General features: G+C 45.5%; 1 pseudogene; it reads left to right on the top strand.

Moving 5' to 3' along the window:
• The first annotated feature begins 1494 nt into the window (after positions 1 to 1494).
• Positions 1495 to 14409, top strand: LOC111949764 (vitamin K-dependent protein S-like; annotated as a pseudogene).
• Positions 14410 to 17600: the final 3191 nt, after the last annotated feature.

Raw genomic sequence — 17600 nt, 5'->3', positions numbered from 1 at the left:
GCCAACAGTGTATACTGAACTCTGCGATGTAGAAGTTGTTTTCCGTTTGGGAAATGGGTTTACTATTGGCAGCACTTCACATGGAACAACTAATCATCCGCAAACCATAAAGCAAATTTTTTTCCTTCCCAGTTATTGCCTCTGTCACTTCAGTGGACTCATCTCAATAAGAATGACTTGAAGAACGTCTGTGGCATGTTGGATTTAAGTCTCTTCCCCCAGATTTTCTCTAGCTTTTGGATGTACTGTAGATATGCTGTAATGTAGATTCATAAATCAGTCTGTGTAGATCAGGGGTGCCCAAACCTTTGGACTTGGAAACCCCTTAAACATGGTTTATCAATATATAAGATCATTCTGGAAGACTGGCAAGCCCAATCTAATTTTGTTGGGGGCCATGTTCGGCCCGCAGGCCTGACTTTGGATGGCCCTGCTGTAGATAAAGAGGGCGAGACGAGGAATAGTGTGATAGCCCGCCTCCCCTGTCCTAACCAAGGACTGCCCATGTGCACAACAGCATAAGTTACTCTTTAGCCCTGCTACCCTTTTCAAGCACCAGCTGCATTYTCCTGAAGGCACATATTGGACTGTCACTTTTGATAACTTCCGTGACCAAAAAGTACATCTTAATACATTAAACTGTGTGAAGACAAAGACCGTTCTCTTTACACAACAAAGTTGGAACTGATTAACTTTAAGTAAGAACATTTAAGTCAGAACATATGCTGGCTGTTTTCTTCATTTGTTTTGTCCCTGGCATCGCACATTGCTTTGATGTGTTACTTCGATGTCGACCACATAGTGTGAGACTTCTCAATTTCCACCTGCAATCTACAATTCCCCTGCAGATTGACACCAGTCTTGCTTTTCAAATGAAAGGACGCATGTAATATCAAAAACATGTCGGAACAAATCTCTTCATGATGCCACAGCATGGCTTACGAAGGATTTGGAAAAATACTTAACGTTTCTACCGAGCCATCCCTTTTCTGACGCCAAACCAATTCCTTAAATAGACCATTGAGATTCAAGTGCTTTAAAAAAAAATTACACTTGCCAAGAACAATGACTTTAAAAGGGGTCAGTGTTCCCTCTCTGTTTGGACCAAAGAATGACATAATAGCGTCTGTGGTTTGGACACTATCTGACACACACAAACACACACACCTTGACCCAGACATTGATCTCCCCATCATGGTTTATTTTGTTGGCTCATCTCCATCCTTATCTGCCAGGACCAGGTTTGCCAAACTCTGGGAAAGAGACCAATTTCTCAAGACTTCTCAGCTTCCCTGTATCTCTTCAGGTCTCATCAGGTGATGCTCCAGCCCAGTACATAGCCTAGAGKGCCAGACGAAGGACCAGGACCAAAGAATCGGACTTGAGACGAGCATACAACATAAACCCCTCAAGGAACGTCTGGTTAAGAGAATCAAACACCCCAAAGGACAGTGAAGAGAAGTAGACGTAAGTAGATTGTTTGCATGGAAGAGGATGTGGGTTCATCCAACGCTTGAACGGATGCTGGAGGCAAGAGACGAAACAATTACATTATTTTACTTTATGATTCTACTCACACAGGGTTGGGGAGTAACTGATTGAATGTAATCTGATTACAAAACGGTATCAGTTACGGTACCAACAAAAATATTTGAATCAGATTACAGATACTTTTGAAAAAGTAGATTACTTCTTGGATTACTTGTCAATTCAGAAAGGACGTGTGTGAAAAAAATATGTGACACTTTCTGTTTTCTCAATGACATTCAATTCAGCATTGAAAAAGGGTGCAAGTTTGTTTGTTCCAGCTGAGCGAGTCTGACCACAAATCAGAGACCACTAGGATGACACACCAAATGCATTTGATGGATCTTTTTTGTCTTCAAATACCTCTTAAGGGGAAAGTAATACAAAAGTAACAAAGTAATCAGATTACGTTACTGAGTTTGGGTAATCCAGAAATGAGGTTACTGATTTTTGGACAGGTAACTAGTAACCTTAACGGATTACATTTAGAAAGTAACCTACCCAACCCTGCTAACACAGTTAGTGTGAGTACACAAACACACACACACACATACATACACACACACACACATACATACACACACAGGTTTTTTCCTCCATCATCTAATTAGTGCAGCAATTGTTAGAAATTGTTTGGTTACGTAAATGTCACCCTTGTTGGTTTAGCTAGCTTTCCTATCATCACAATTTTTTCCTATATGAACAGTATTCTTGTGTTGTTTCAACCCCATAGCCATCACCGGAATGCTACTCTTTTGTCCAGATCCTCACATCTCCTCTACACTACACTAGGAAGAGCTCTGTGGGGAATGTCCCCATTCTGGACTACAAGGTCACAGAGTTGACCAGGTAGACTATAGGGATCATGACACCACTGAGCACTCCCCTTTCAGAACATTTAACCAGCCGGGGCACATCCGGCTGAACCACACTGACTGTACCAGGTCCCACCTAGTCTCTCATTCATATACACTGAGTGTCCAAAACATTAAGAACACCTTAACACAATCCATGTCTCAAGGCTTAAAAATCCTTATTTAACCTGTCTCCTCCCTTTCATCTACACTGATTGAAGTGGATTTAACAAGTTACATGAATAAGGGATCATAGCTTTCACATGGATTCACCTGGTCAATCTATGTCTTGGAAAGAGCAGGTGTTCTTAATGTTTTGTGTATGCTCAATAAGAGCTGTTATGATAATGTCTGTGTTTTGACATGTCTGTCTATGTCTGTCCATCTGTAGCTTTGACTCTGAGTCTGGACCCGGAGGGGGTGATATTCTTTGGGGACATCGACAGGCAGCAGAACTACTTCCTGCTGGCGGTGGTCCATGGGAACCTGAGCGTCCAGACGAGCCACGGGGACGGACAGGTCCTCGTCACCTCAGGGCCCAAGATCGGTGATGGGGAGTGGAAAAAGGTGAGGTTCTGAACAGTACCCTCTAAATTACTTTGTGACAGTAGGCTATGTTATAACCATAACATAATTACCATGTGGAAAATGTACAGGTAACTGACAAAATAAGGGAAACACCAACATAAAGTGTCTTAATAGGGCGTAGGGCCATTATGACAGCTTCAATGCTCCTTGGCATAGATTCTACAAGTGTTTGGAACTCTATTGGAGGGATGTGACACCATTCTTCCACGAGAAATTCCATCATTTGGTGTTTTGTTGATCGTGGTGGAAACACTGTCTTTGGCGCGCTCCAGAATCTCCCATAAGTGTTCAATGATGAACGTGCATAAAGATGTCAGAATTCAAATATGACTTCATTGTTTTACCAATATGCAATGAGATTTTGAACTACGGCACACAATATTGTTCAATGTGCCAATAAATCAGCATTTACATTACATTACATTTAAGTCATTTAGCAGACGCTCTTATCCAGAGCGACTTACAAATTGGTGCATTCACCTTATGATATCCAGTGGAACAACCACTTTACAATAGTGCATCTAACTCTTTTAAGGGGGGGGGGGGTTAGAAGGATTACTTTATCCTATCCTAGGTATTCCTTAAAGAGGTGGGGTTTCAGGTGTCTCCGGAAGGTGGTGATTGACTCCGCTGACCTGGCGTCGTGAGGGAGTTTGTTCCACCATTGGGGTGCCAGAGCAGCGAACAGTTTTGACTGGGCTGAGCGGGAACTGTACTTCCTCAGAGGTAGGGAGGCGAGCAGGCCAGAGGTGGATGAACGCAGTGCCCTTGTTTGGGTGTAGGGCCTGATCAGAGCCTGAAGGTACGGAGGTGCCGTTCCCCTCACAGCTCCGTAGGCAAGCACAATCTACTTTTTAGTTTTTTCTAATTGCCGGCATCTTGAAGCTAAAATGGGGATCATGTTTACTGTGCTAATGAACACACAAGGAAAAAGAGTAATGGATAATGTACAGTCGTGGCCAAAAGTTTTGAGAATGACACAAATATTAACTTTCATAAAGTCCGCTGCCTCAGTGTCTTTAGATAGTTTTGTCAGATATTACTATGGAATACTGAAGTATAATTACAAGCATTTCATAAGTGTCAAAGGCTTTTATTGACAATTACATGAAGTTGATGCATAGAGTCAATATTTGTAGTGTTGACCCTTCTTTTTCAAGACCTCTGCAATCTGCCCTGGCATGCTGTCTATTAACTTCTGGGCCACATCCTGACTGATGGCAGCCCATTCTTGCATAATCAATGCTTGGAGTTTGTCAGAATTTGTGAGTTTTTGTTTGTCCACCAGCCTCTTGAGGATTGACCACAAGTTCTCAATGGGATTAAGGTCTGGGGAGTTTCCTGGCCATGGACCCAAAATATCGATGTTTTGTTCCCCGAGCCACTTAGTTATCACTTTTTCCTTATGGCAAGGTGCTCCATCATGCTGGAAAAGGCATTGTTCATCACCAAACTGTTCCTGGATGGTTGGGAGAAGTTGCTCTCAGAGGATGTGTTCGTACCATTCTTTATTCATGGCTGTGTTCTTAGGCAAAATTGTGAGTGAGCCCACTCCCTTGGCTGAGAAGCAACCCCACGCATGAATGGTCTCAGGATGCGTTACTGTTGGCATGACACAGGACTAATGGTAGAGCTCACATTGTCTTCTCCGGACAAGCTTTTTTCCAGATGCCCCAAACAATCGGAAAGGGGATGCATCAGAGAAAATGACTTTACCCCAGTCCTCAGMAGTCCAATCCCTGTACCTTTTGCAGAATATCAGTCTGTCCCTGATGTTTTTCCTGGCAAGAAGTGGCTTCTTTGCTGCCCTTCTTGACACCAGGCCATCCTCCAAAAGTCTTCGCCTCACTGTGCGTGCAGATGCACTCACACCTGCCTGCTGCCATTCCTGAGCAAGCTCTGTACTGGTGGTGCCCTGATCCCGCAGCTGAATCAACGTTAGGAGATGGTCCTGGCACTTGCTGGACTTTCTTGGGCGCCCTGAAGCCTTCTTCACAACAATTGAACCGCTCTCCTTGAAGTTCTTGATGATCCGATAAATGGTTGATTTAGGTGCAATCTTACTGGCAGCAATATCCTTGCCTGTGAAGCCCTTTTTGTGCAAAGCAATGATGACAGAACGTGTTTCCTTGCAGGTAACCATGATTGACAGAGGAAGAACAATGATTCCAAGCACCACCCTCCTTTTGAAGCTTCCAGTCTGTTATTGGAATGCAATCAGCATGACAGAGTGATCTCCAGCCTTGTCCTCGTCAACACTCACACCTGTGTTAACGAGAGAATCACTGACATGATGTCAGCTGGTCCTTTTGTGGCAGTGCGGAAATGCAGTGGAAATGTTTTTTGGGGATTCAGTTAATTTGCATGGCAAAGAGGGACTTTGCAATTAATTGCAATTCATCTGATCACTCTTCATTACATTTTGGAGTATATGTAAATTGCCATCATACAAACTGAGGCAGCAAACTTTGTGAAAATGTATATTTGTGTCATTCTCAAAACTTTTGGCCACGACTGTACAGTATGAGATATTTGTGGTAAGTGCATGGGGGCCGTCATCTTTATGCACCTCTGCAATTGGGTTGAGATCTGGTGACTGAGACAGACATGACATATGGTTGACATTGTTCTCATGCTCAAACCATTCGGTGACTGCTGGTGCCCTGTGGATGGAGGCACTGTCATGGTATGGTATAGCTATGGTATCCAAAATAATGCCCTGCCCAGCATTTTTATACGCAACCCTAAGCATGATGGGACATTAATTGCTTAATTAACTCAGGAACCACACCTGTGTGGAAGCAACTGCTTTCAATATACTTTGTATCCCTCATTTAGTCAAGTGTTTCCATTATTTGTCAGTTACCTGTGATAGCCATGCAATAGCAATGTAATAACCATGTGGGCCATGTAATAACCATGTCAATACAATGTAATACCCACATGGGCTATGTATTAGTGATCCAATACCAATGTATTATCCAATGTAATGACCATGCAATAATAGTGTTGGTCTTGTAATAACCTAAGGGCCAGCGTAAAAGCCATGCCCACATATGACCCCTGAACTAATTGAAATCTTACCTCTACATTATGGATGCCGATTACAGTGATGAAACAGGAAGGAGCTGTGGCTGTACGCGTGGGCTCAGAGGCAGTCGTCACAGTTCAGCAGTCTGCTGAGCGCCACATGGCCGAGATAGGCAACGGCATCCTAAGAATCTCCATCGGAGACCTGGTCCCAGATAGACAAGTTTATTATTTTATTTTATGTCACCTTTATTTAACCAGGTAGGCCAGTTGAGAACAAGTTCTCATTTACAACTGCGACCTGGCCAAGATAAAGCAAAGCAGTGCGACAAAAATAACAACACAGAGTTACACATGGGATAAACAAACGTACAGTCAATAACACAATAGAAAAATCTGTATACAGTGTGTGCAAAGGAAGTAAGGAGGTAAGGCAATAAATAGGCCATAGTGGCGAAGTAGTTACCCTGGGGGTGAGTCTTGTTAACACCCACCTGACTGACAGGGAGCAGAATGGGAGGATGTGAGAGGACCCATGGGAAGGAATGTGTCTAGAGAGGGGTTAGGACCTAACAGGGACACAGCAGGGTTGCAGACAGGCTGGAGGTGGAGGTGAGAGATATTTAAGGTGTAGAAGGGGTAGTGCTAGCATGTTCTGAGAGGTTGAAGGGAATTTGTGTCTGCACAGTAAAGGTTAGGACCTTTACATTCTGTGGTTAGGAGCAATAGTTAAGAAACACAGGGTTGCAGGATGGGGTGGGAGGGTGGTGGGACATTAAGAGAGAGCGTGAAGGGGTAGTGGTAAAACGTGAAGTGAGATTTTTGGAGGAAAATGTGTGACTGCAGAGGACTTGGGAACAATGTTAGTAAGTACACTGGGGTTGCATCACAAAATACACCCTATTCCCTGTGTAGTGTACTACATTTGACCTATAAATCAAATTAAATGTCACATGCGCTGAATCCACAGGTGTAGACCTTACCGTGAAATGCTTACTTAGAAGCCCTTAACTCCCGAGTGGCGCAGCGGTCTAAGGCACTGCATCTCAGTGCAAGAGGCGTCACTGCAGTCCCTGGTTCGAATCCAGCTGCATCACATCCAGCCGTGATTGGGAGTCCCATAGGGCGGCGCACAATTGGCCCAGCGTTGTCTGGGTTTGGCCGGGGTAGGCCCTCATTGTAAATAAGTATTTGTTTGAATCCAGGCTGCATCACATCCAGCTGTGATTGGGAGTCCCACAGGGTGGCGCACAATTGGCCCAGCGTTTGATTAGTTTAGTTGTTCAGCAGTCTAATGGCTTGGGGGTAGAAGCTGTTAAGGAGCCTTTTGGTCCTAGACTTGGCGCTCCAGTACAGCTTGCCTTGCAGTAGCAGAGAGAGCAGTCTGACTTGGGTGACTGGAGTCTTTGACAATGGAATAGCGTGCCATTTGGGACACAGCCTGGGTTGCAGAAGAAGAAGGGCATGGGGTGAAACATTGAAGGCTCGCTAGTGGGACACTAGCTACTATGCCCTCCTTAATTATTGCGACAGTCAAGCATTTTTCATATTTTTTGGCTCTATACAAAAGTCTAAATTGAGTGAATTGGACCATTTTCCTGTCCTGCCAAGCATTCAAAATGTAACGAGTACTTTTGGGTGTCAGGGAAAATATAAATAGGAAAGTACAGATACCCCAAAAGTACTTTAAAGTATATTTACTTAAGTACTTTACACCACTGACTGTCTGTGGAGATGGGAGTTAACCAGGGATCTGGCTGGTTCTCATAACATTAGGTTTGCTCATCTAATCCGTGTGCAATGATAACCACTGTGCTCTTTCAAACACTAATAATGATTTTCAGAGTTGGAACGCACAGCCTGAGCCAGTTCTCTGACACACCAACTTTCTCACCATGATAAGGACAACAAGATCAAAGCATAGCATATGGCTCAGTGTTCAACCACTCCTAAGAGAACATGAACTGTAGATCATATCACTTGAACACTATTTTATACCCCACACAAACAGCAATCCATGGTTAGGAGCAATAGTAATAAAACACAGGGTTGCAGATGGGGTGGGAGGATGGTGGGACATTAAGAGAGAGCGTGAAGGGGTAGTGGTAAAATGTGAAGTGAGGTTTTTGGAGGAAAATGTGTGACTGCAGAGGGCTTGGGAACAATGTTAAGGTCAACTACCCCTAAATGTTTCCAAGAACCTAAAATGTAGGTCCCCGAATTTTTCCCTGTTAGGCTGCGTGGTCAGAAAAAAATCCTGTCCCTCGTCATGTGACGGGGAACTGAGGTGGCCTACCTAGAGGGTTAAAGCCAACAAAGCCGACTCCAGGAAAGTAGAACCCAGGGGCAATATGTACCCAGCACCTCTGCACCTTGGAATCCTGCAGGGTCCGCTCCAGGATGCTGGATTCCTGACTGACCCAGTCCCAGCTCCGCATGCAGCCATTCAAAAGAGGGTTCAGTCAGTCGGTGGTCGGTCGTCGGTCCGGTCGGTCGTCGGTCGTCGGTCGTCGGTCGTCGGTCGGTCGGTCGGTCGGTCGGTCGTGCGGTCGGTCGGTCGGTCGGTCGGTCGGTTCGGTCCGGTCGGTCGCTCGGTCGGTCGGTCGGTCGGTCGGTCGGTCGGTCGGTCGGGTCGGTCGGTCGGTCGGTCGGGTCGGTCCGGGGTCGTCGGTCGGTCGGTCGGTCGGTCGGTCGTCGGCGTCGTGGTCGGTCGGTCGGTCGGTCGGTCGTGGTTCGGTCGGTCGGTCGGTCGGTCGTCGGTCGGTCGCGTCGGTCGGTCGGTCGGTCGGTCGGGTCGGTCGGTCGGTCCGGTCGGTGGGTCTCGGTCGGTCGGTCGGGTCGGTCGGTCGGTCGGTCGGTCGTCGGTCGTGGCGGTCGGGTCGGTCGGGGTTCGTGTCGGTCGGTCGGTCGGTCGGTCGGTCGGTCGGTTCGTCTCGGGTCGCGTCGTGTCGTCGGTCGTGTCGGTCGGTCGTCGGTCGGTCGGTCGGTCGGTCGGTCGGTCGTCCGGTACGCGGTCGGTCGGTCGGCGGTCGGTCGGTCGGCGTCGGTCGGTCGGTCGGTCGGGTCGTCGGTCGGTCGTCGGTCGGTCGGTCCGGCGTCGGTCGGTTCGTCGGTCGGTCGGTGGTCGTCGGTCGGTCGGTCGGTCGGTCGGTCGGTCGTCGGTCGGTCGGTCGGTCGGTCTCGGGTCGTCGGTCGGTCGGTCGTCGGCGTCGGGTCGGTGTCGGTCGGTCGGTCGCTCGGTCGGTCGGTCGGTGCGGTCGGTCGTTCGGTCGTCGGTCGGTCGGTCGTCGTCGGTCGTCGGTCGGTCGGTCGGTCGTCGGTCGGTCGTCGGTCGGTCGGTCGGTCGGTCGGTCGGTCCGGTCGGTCGTCGGTCGGTCGTCGTCGGTCGGTCGGTCCGCTCGGTCGGTCGGTCGGTCGGTCGGTCGGTCGGTTCGGTGGTCGTCGCGGTCGGTCGGTCGTCGGTCGGTCGGTCGGTCGGTCGGTCGGGGTCGTCGGTCGATCGGTCGGTCGGTCGGTCGGTCGTGCGGTCGGTCGGTCGGTCGGTCGTCGGTCGGTCGGTCGGTCGTCGGTCGGTCGTCGGTCCGTTCGGTCGGTCGGTCGGTCGGTCGGTCGGTCGGTCGGTCGGTCGGTCGGTCGGTCGTCGGTCGGTCGGTCGGTCGGTCGGTCGGTCCGGTCGGTGTCGTCGGTCGGTCGGTCGGTCGGTCGGTCGGTCGGTCGGTCGGTCGTCGGTCGGTCGGTCGGTCGGTCGGTCGGTCGGTCGGTCGGTCGGTCGGTCGCGGTCGGTCGGTCGGTCGGTCCGTCGGTCGGTCGGTCGGGTCGCGACGGACGCGGACGACGGACGGACGGACGGACGGACGGACGGACGGGACGGACGTAAAGAAAAACAAGCCGCAAGTGATTGCCCTTCACTACATAGCGCTGTTCTTTCTTGTTTTTATTTTTCCATTTTAAAATAGTCTAATTCAGATTAAGAGGGACAGTGGGTTCATTCAAAGAACAGACACATGCTGTTTGTGTAGAGTATAAAATACAATGTTAAAATTATATGAACTGCAGTTCATGCTGTCTCAGGAGTGGTTGAACTCTGAGCTCTGCTTTGATCCTGTTGTTCTTATCATGGTGAGAAAGTTAGTGTGTCAGAGAACTGTCCCAGGCTGTGCAGTCCAGCTGTGAAAATCATTATTAGAGTTGACAAGAGCACAGTGGTTATCGTTACACACAGATTAGAGAAGCAAATCTCACGTTATGAGAACCAGCCAGATCCCTGGTTAACTCCCATCTCCACAGAGAGTCTTACATTCTTTCATATAGTTAGTGTCCCACTAGCAAAGCTTCAACATTCCACCCCATGCCCTTCTTCTTCTGCAACCCAGGCTGTATCCCAAATGGCACCCTATTCCATTTATGGGTAAAAAGTAGGACACTACACAGGGAATAGGGTGTAATTTGTGATGCAACCCCAGTGTACTTATTAATATAAGTAATTTTTGGGGGACTGAAACAGTTCTGTTTGTCAACAATATCATTCCAAAATACATGTTTGACTTAGAATTAGTTTCCAACGATTTTAGGTCATAGTTTTCATACTCCCATTCCATGCATCATTTTCTTCACAGGGCTTTACGTATCTGAAATATTTATTTATTTATTTTATAGATTTTCAAATATGAGAACAAAAACGGAACAACCCCAACCCCTCATTCTCTCATCCATCCATCCCTACTTTCTGCCCTCCCATCCATCCCTCTCTCCAATCCATCCTCCCTTCCGCACTCTAATCTACCCTCCCTCCAATCCACCCACCAACCAAGGCATCATACAAAGGATATACTATTAAAGTATGGGGTGGCAGGTAGCCTAGTGGTTAGAGCGTTGGACTTGTAAAGGTTGTAAGATCGAATCCCCGAGCTGACAAGGTACAAATCTGTCGTTCTGCCCCTGAACAAGGCAGTTAACCTACTGTTCCTAGGCCATCATTGAAAATATGAATTTGTTCTTAACTAACTTGACTAGTAAAATAAAGGTGTAAAAAAGTAAATGAAATAGGACAGAAACAAACAGAAAAACAGTCATAGAAACAAAAACAATGGAAGAAGTTCAATAAAAATTCTTATCAGCACAAATGGCCACTAGAACAGATATGACTGCTTACCAAACTATGAAAGACAGGCTCTCCACGTATTGTATTAATGGGGACCAGGCTAAGTCAAACTTATGTTGGGACCTTATGTTGGGACCCCCTAACCTTCCCCAGAGGCAGAGATGACATCACCTCCTTAACCCACTGCATAAAGGAGGGCGGCCCTTTGGGGTAGGTTAACTCCCATCTCATTTACATTTACCTCATTTAGCAGATGCTCTTATCCAGAGCGACTTGCAGGAGCAATTAAGGTTAAGTGCCTTGATCAAAGGCACATTGACAGATTTTCCACCTTGGCTGCTTAGGGATTTTAATCAGTGACCTTTCAATTACTAGCTCCACGCACTTAACCACCAGGCTCCCATACTGTAGCTACTGTCCCACGGCATTTCATTCTTGCCATTACTTCAATAACATCTGAAGTTTAAGTACTTGGATCAGGTGCTTTCCTTATTTTGTCACTAATGTAAAAAGCGTGACGACATTCAAAGGTCTGTAAAAGGAACACTGCATTGCTGTATGAACAAGAAAGTGCACCGGTTAGGGTGCAGAGTGATATCCATGTTATGTTTGTCTTTGTGTCTGCAGTGCTGCTGGGAAGCTCTTCAGCTGAGCCAGATGGTGCAGACTGGACTCTCTCTGTGGAGCTAGCTCTCAGAACGGTTTCAGCCAGAGGCTCTCTCTTCATCCTCGTAGACACTCAGAACGACTACATCCTCTCCTTGAAACTCAACCACCCTTCACAGGTAACACACCGGAACTATACAGCCTCACGGCCCAACTGATCTGGACCAGCTTTTTGTTACGTTATAGTCTCTATCTTCTCTCAATCCTTCACTATTACTGCTTTGGAAATGTTTATGATCTTGAAGAATGGCACAATGGCAAATCCTAACAAATGGCAAAGAGATGGCCAACACAAGCACACACACACACACACACCTGTCTCTTATACACATCTAGATGTGTATAAGAGACAGGCCTAGCCCGGCCAAACCCTAACCCGGACCACGCTGGGCCAATTGTGTGCCGCCCTATGGGACTCCCAATCATGACCGGTTGTGACACAGCCTGGATACACATACAAACTCACGCGGGTCACTCAAACACACATGCACGCACGTCCACACCCACACACACATACACACAGCAGCAGGTCACAAAGAAGTCACACACACACACACACTCCTGCCTCCATAGAGTCTGGGAACTGACTTGATTAGCCCAATGCTCACATGTTGTGATGTCATGCAAAATGCCAAGCATGAAGAGGTCAAACTCTCCGAAAGAGGCTTTGTTCAAATGATGTCAATGTCAACATGCCATACTTTAAGATGATTTAACTCCTGGAAATCCCCCCACATATATACATGAACAGATCTCTGTTGGACTTCAACACACATTCTTTGTGCTGTGTGGAACAAACCCTGACTTTTACCTTTTATGTCTTTCTAAGGCACGAACAGATGTGTTGCTGTTTCCTGTTGCAGATTGTTTTGTTGATACCGATTGTTGATCTGGCATTCGCTGTCTCTCTTTATGAAATTTGTATCCATTTGACAATGTGTTAACAATTTTTCTGGACCAACGGAGATCCTTTTAAAACCCAAACGAAGCATTACCTCCAATCCCTATCCAAACACAGCCTTATGGGGTGATATAAAGCAAAAACAATCTCTCCTGGGTAAGTTTGTATTCATCCATTGTTAGTGTTTCCTGTGCCCTAGGAACTGATGCTGCGTTTGAGGGGGACTCTATTCTAATTGCGCAGCTACCCCCAGGCCCTCTGCTCTGGTGAGAGTCAGTTCCTGCTGTTGCAGGTGAGGCCAGGCCAGCTGGTGATTGGCATGGGCGTAACCAAGGCAACCATGAAGTTGACAGATTGGGACTATGAGCTCCTGAAGAGGGTGTTGAGCCAACCAGGGAGCATGGTGTACCTGGGGGGTGGGCCAGGTGAGAATTGAGTCTCAAATGACACCCTTTTCCCTAGATAGTGTACTACTCTAGGCCAGATACTTTTCTCTTCCAATCCTATTCACACTGTCTTCCCACAACAACTGATCCTATTCCTCTTACTCTTTTACCATTCTACTCTTACACACTTAAGAAGACCGCAAAGCCGAAACGTCTGTGTACGCTATCCCTGATGCAGTGAAATTAATCAAATCAAAAATGATGTAAGCTTTATGCAGCATATTTTTAAGTGTGGACCCATCACACCTTTTTACTATTCTACTCTTCCCACACTCTCTCACCCTCAACCTTTCCTCTTATTTTCAGCTCTCTCCTTCGTTTCACCTCATTCTTCTTTTTTCATTCTTTCTCACATACCATGTCCCAGAATCATTCTCTCTATATCCTCTCCATTTATTGTCCACTACTACTGTCCTCCCACTTTGCATAATTTCAACCCACATCTCCTCTCCATTATTTTCATCTCGCTATGTTCATCTCGCTATGTTCATCACCTCACAAATCAGATCAGCTCATTTTCCACGTTTCACCCCAGAATGACCATATGCTTCCTGGTCATGTGGTGACATATAACCAATTTAAAAAAGGATGACTACAGTACGTTCAGATGTCAAAATAAATATAAAGAAAGTGCATTCCTTCCTTCCTCCTTTAAATGATGATTGCAAGTTCTGCCCTACAGTACCTGTCCGGTCATGTCTCATCAGTGATTACTTCTAGGAAGGAAAGATGCACAACTCAGTTACTTGAACAGGGCCTCTCTTTGACCTTTGACTGTGTCCAGAGGGGGAGTCCAGCTTCCACGGCTGTCTCCAGGCCAAGCTCCAGGGTGTCAACGTCGACCTTGACCTGGCAGAGGTCAAACACAGGGATGTCCGCTCTCACAGCTGCCCTGCCGCCCTCGACATCCGAGATGGGAAGTGGAGCCGCTGTTAGACAGCACTGCTTATAAGACTACATGAGACCACTTAAACCACTGTTTACTGTTTGGCCATTGTCTGTCTCTCAACGTTTTACTCTGTCCCATATGGCTATCTATGTAACGACTGTAACACATGTTACTGCAGAGTGCAGTAATATTGTATTTTCTAATAGTTGTAATTGTATTTGTATTGAAGCATCTTTGACATGTGAGGGATGTTCATTTGAAGAACAAGAGAAGGGATTGCATTTTCTTTGTGTAGATCGTTTTGTATAACTTTTTTGGCAAACTTTGGTACGTTACCAAAAAACCACAACATGGCCTCTTTCACTTTATTTGCTGCATATGTTTCTGTAATTTCCAGCAGAATTCCCCTCTGAGGTAAAGCTAAACKGTACAGCTGAATTACCATGTCCACTCTTGTTWAKTCTGTGCGAATGGCAATAAAGMATTTGCTGCTTTTTATAGCTATTTGASTAGCATTGCATTTTTTACAGACGTGCTCAAATTGGTTGGTACCCTTACAGCTCATTGAAATGATGCTTAATTCCTCCTGAAAAGTGATGAATTTAAAAGCTATTTTATCATGTATACTTGCATGCTGTTGGTATGTCATAGAATAAAGCAAAGAAGCTGTGAAAAGAGATTAATTAATGCTTATTCCACAAAGACATTCTAAAATGGCCTGGACACATTTGTTGGTACCCCTTAGAAAATATARYAAATCACTGGAGTATAGTGATATTTCAAACGAATTAGTTTAATATAATTAGTATCACACACGTCTCCAATCTTGTAATCAGTCATTCAGCCTATTTAAATGGAGTAAAGTCGTCACTATGCTGTTTGGTATCATTGYGTGCACCACACTGAACATGAGCCAGAGAAAGCAAAGGAGAGATTTGTCTGAGGAGATCAGAAAGAAAATAATAGACAAGCATGGTAATGGTAAAGGCTACAAGACCATCTCCAAGCAGCTTGATGTTCCTGTGACAACAGTTGCAAATATTATTAACARGTTTAAGGTCCATGGAACTGCAGCCAACCTCCCTGGGCGCGGCCGCAAGAGGAACATCGACCCCAGATTGAACAGAAGGATAGTGCGAATGGTAGAAAAATAACCAAGGATAGCTGCCAAAGAGATCCAAGGTGAAGGTACGTCAGTTTCTGATCGCACCATTCGTCGCTTTTTGAGTGAAAGTGGAAGAAGACCCAGGAGGACTCCACTTTTGAAAGAAAAACAAAGCCACTTTTGAAAGAAAACAAAGCCAGACAGGAATTTGCTAAAATGCATATTGACAAGCCACAATCCTTCTGGGAGAATGTCCTTTGGACAGATGAGTCAAAACTGGAGTTTTTTGGCAAGTCACATCCAGCTCTATGTTCACAGATGAAAAAATGAAGCTTTCAAAGAAAAGAACACCATACAYACAGTGAAACATCGGTTAGGTTTTGGGGTTGCTTTGCTGCGCCTGGCACAGGGTGCCTTGAACCTGTGCAGGGCACAATAAAATCTCCAGAATGCCTTGATAGTCTTGAGAGAAACGTACTGCCCAGTGTCAGAAAGCTCTGTCTCAGTCGTAGGTCAATGGTCCTCCAACAGGATAATGTCCCAAAACGCACAGCTAAAAGCACCCAAGAATGGATGAGAACAAAACATTTGACTATTCTGAAGTGGCCTTCTGTGAGTCCTGATATGAATCCTATCAAACATCTATGGAAAGAGCTGAAACTTGCAGTCTGGAGAAGGCACCCATCAAACCTGAGACAGCTGGAGCAGTTTGCTCAGGAAGAGTGGGCCAAACTATCTGTTAACAGGCAGAAGTCTCATTGAGAGCTACAGAAAACATTTGATTGCAATGATTGCCTCTAAAGGTTGTTCAACAAAATATTAGGGTAAGGGTCCCATTTTTGTCCGTGCCATTTTCATATGTTTTATTATGTACAATATTATGTTGAGTAAAAAATTAAAAGCAAAGTCTGATCTATTAAATATGGAATAAACAATGGTGGACCACTGTGTTATTATTTGACCCTGCTGGTCATCTATGAACATTTGAACATCTTGGCCATGTTCTGTTATAATCTCCACCCGGCACAGCCAGAAGAGGACTGGCCTGGTTCCTCTCTAGGTTTCTTCCTAGGTTCTGGCCTTTCTAGGGAGTTTTTCCTAGCCACCGTGCTTCTACTCCTGCATTGCTTGCTGTTTGGGGTTTTAGGCTGGGTTTCTGTACAGCACTTTGAGATCAGCTGATGTAAGAAGGGCTTTATAAATACATTTGATTTGGATGCCAATTACTTTTGTCAGTTAAGTTATTTCAGAGAATTGTGCATTCTTGTTTTTTTGTGGAGGGGTACCAATACATTTGAGCACGTCTGTATATGTTGTAATTTCCCCCAAAGCTGTCCAGATGGTCAAAAAACATTGTATTCTTTCTCACACTAAGTTCCTGAACCATTTCTTAATGTACTGTACGGATGAGATGCGAGTTTTCGGTGTATTACCTTATACTGCCTATGAAACTAACTAAAGCAAGACAGAAGCGCCTGGGACAGAACAGTTACTCTATATTCTTCATTGACATGAGAGTGACATGAACACCAAAACACAAGGCGCTCATCTTTTAACCAGACAGAAGCTCTCACATCCAGTTGCAGACTTGGATTCAAATTGAAATCATTTCAAATGCTTTAGCTGAGCTTGATTGAGCTTGCCTGGCGCAATGGAACCAATAGAATAGTCGCGAAGGTGCAAAACCTGCCCACCTGGCACTCCAGACAGGCTAAATCAAACATGCAAAGTATTTGAAAGTAGTATTTGTATTTGTATTTGAACCAAGGTTTTCACAGTTGCCTGAGAAAGGGAGGAGTCTAAACCAATGTTCTTGTGGTTTATTTTTGTACTGTGAAATTCTTTGAGCCCTGGTGAGGAAAGAGTTTTTTTTGTTAACTCTGCTATTTTATTTGGAAAGAAAAACCCCAGATAATTACTCCATCCATCTTCTGTCTTGTACATTTCCACAATTGTTTCATGTGGAATTGTGCAAGCAAATTACATTTGGATTTTGGGTTTATTGGTTTTTAGCCCTCACGAGTGGAAAGATGAATCTGTCTTTGCTCCTTAAAATAAAAGGTGTGTGTGTGTGWGTGAGTATGTCTGTCAATTGGAGGGGACATCTTGGGGAATTGTCTCAGCTCTGTACCTTGTGTTTCTGTAACCAGGGGAAGCACATTGCAAACAACAGGTCTAAAGGAGGAAGAAAAAACACACAGAAGTTTCAGTTTGTGAGGTATGCATTGTCTGGCTACAGGCTTGATACTTCCAGACACATCCCCCTCTATGCCTATTGGGCTCAAAGAAAGAACAAAGTTCTTATTACTTAATGAGTTTTGGGCCCTAATGAAATAAAGGTAAACAATGTTACGGCAATGAAGAGGCCAGGCAGGCAACATCAAGCAGCATCTCTAATGAATATGAGTGTCAGTGGGCATCACGGCTGAACCTAGAACAGAATGGCTGTCGGTGCATTAGTTAATTTAATCAGAAAAAAAAACTTAACTAACA

This window comes from Salvelinus sp. IW2-2015, linkage group LG22 (assembly GCF_002910315.2).
Source record: "Salvelinus sp. IW2-2015 linkage group LG22, ASM291031v2, whole genome shotgun sequence".
NCBI lineage: Eukaryota > Metazoa > Chordata > Actinopteri > Salmoniformes > Salmonidae > Salvelinus > Salvelinus sp. IW2-2015.
Note: the sequence above shows the minus strand (reverse complement) of the source record. Positions and strands in the feature narration are given on the sequence as shown.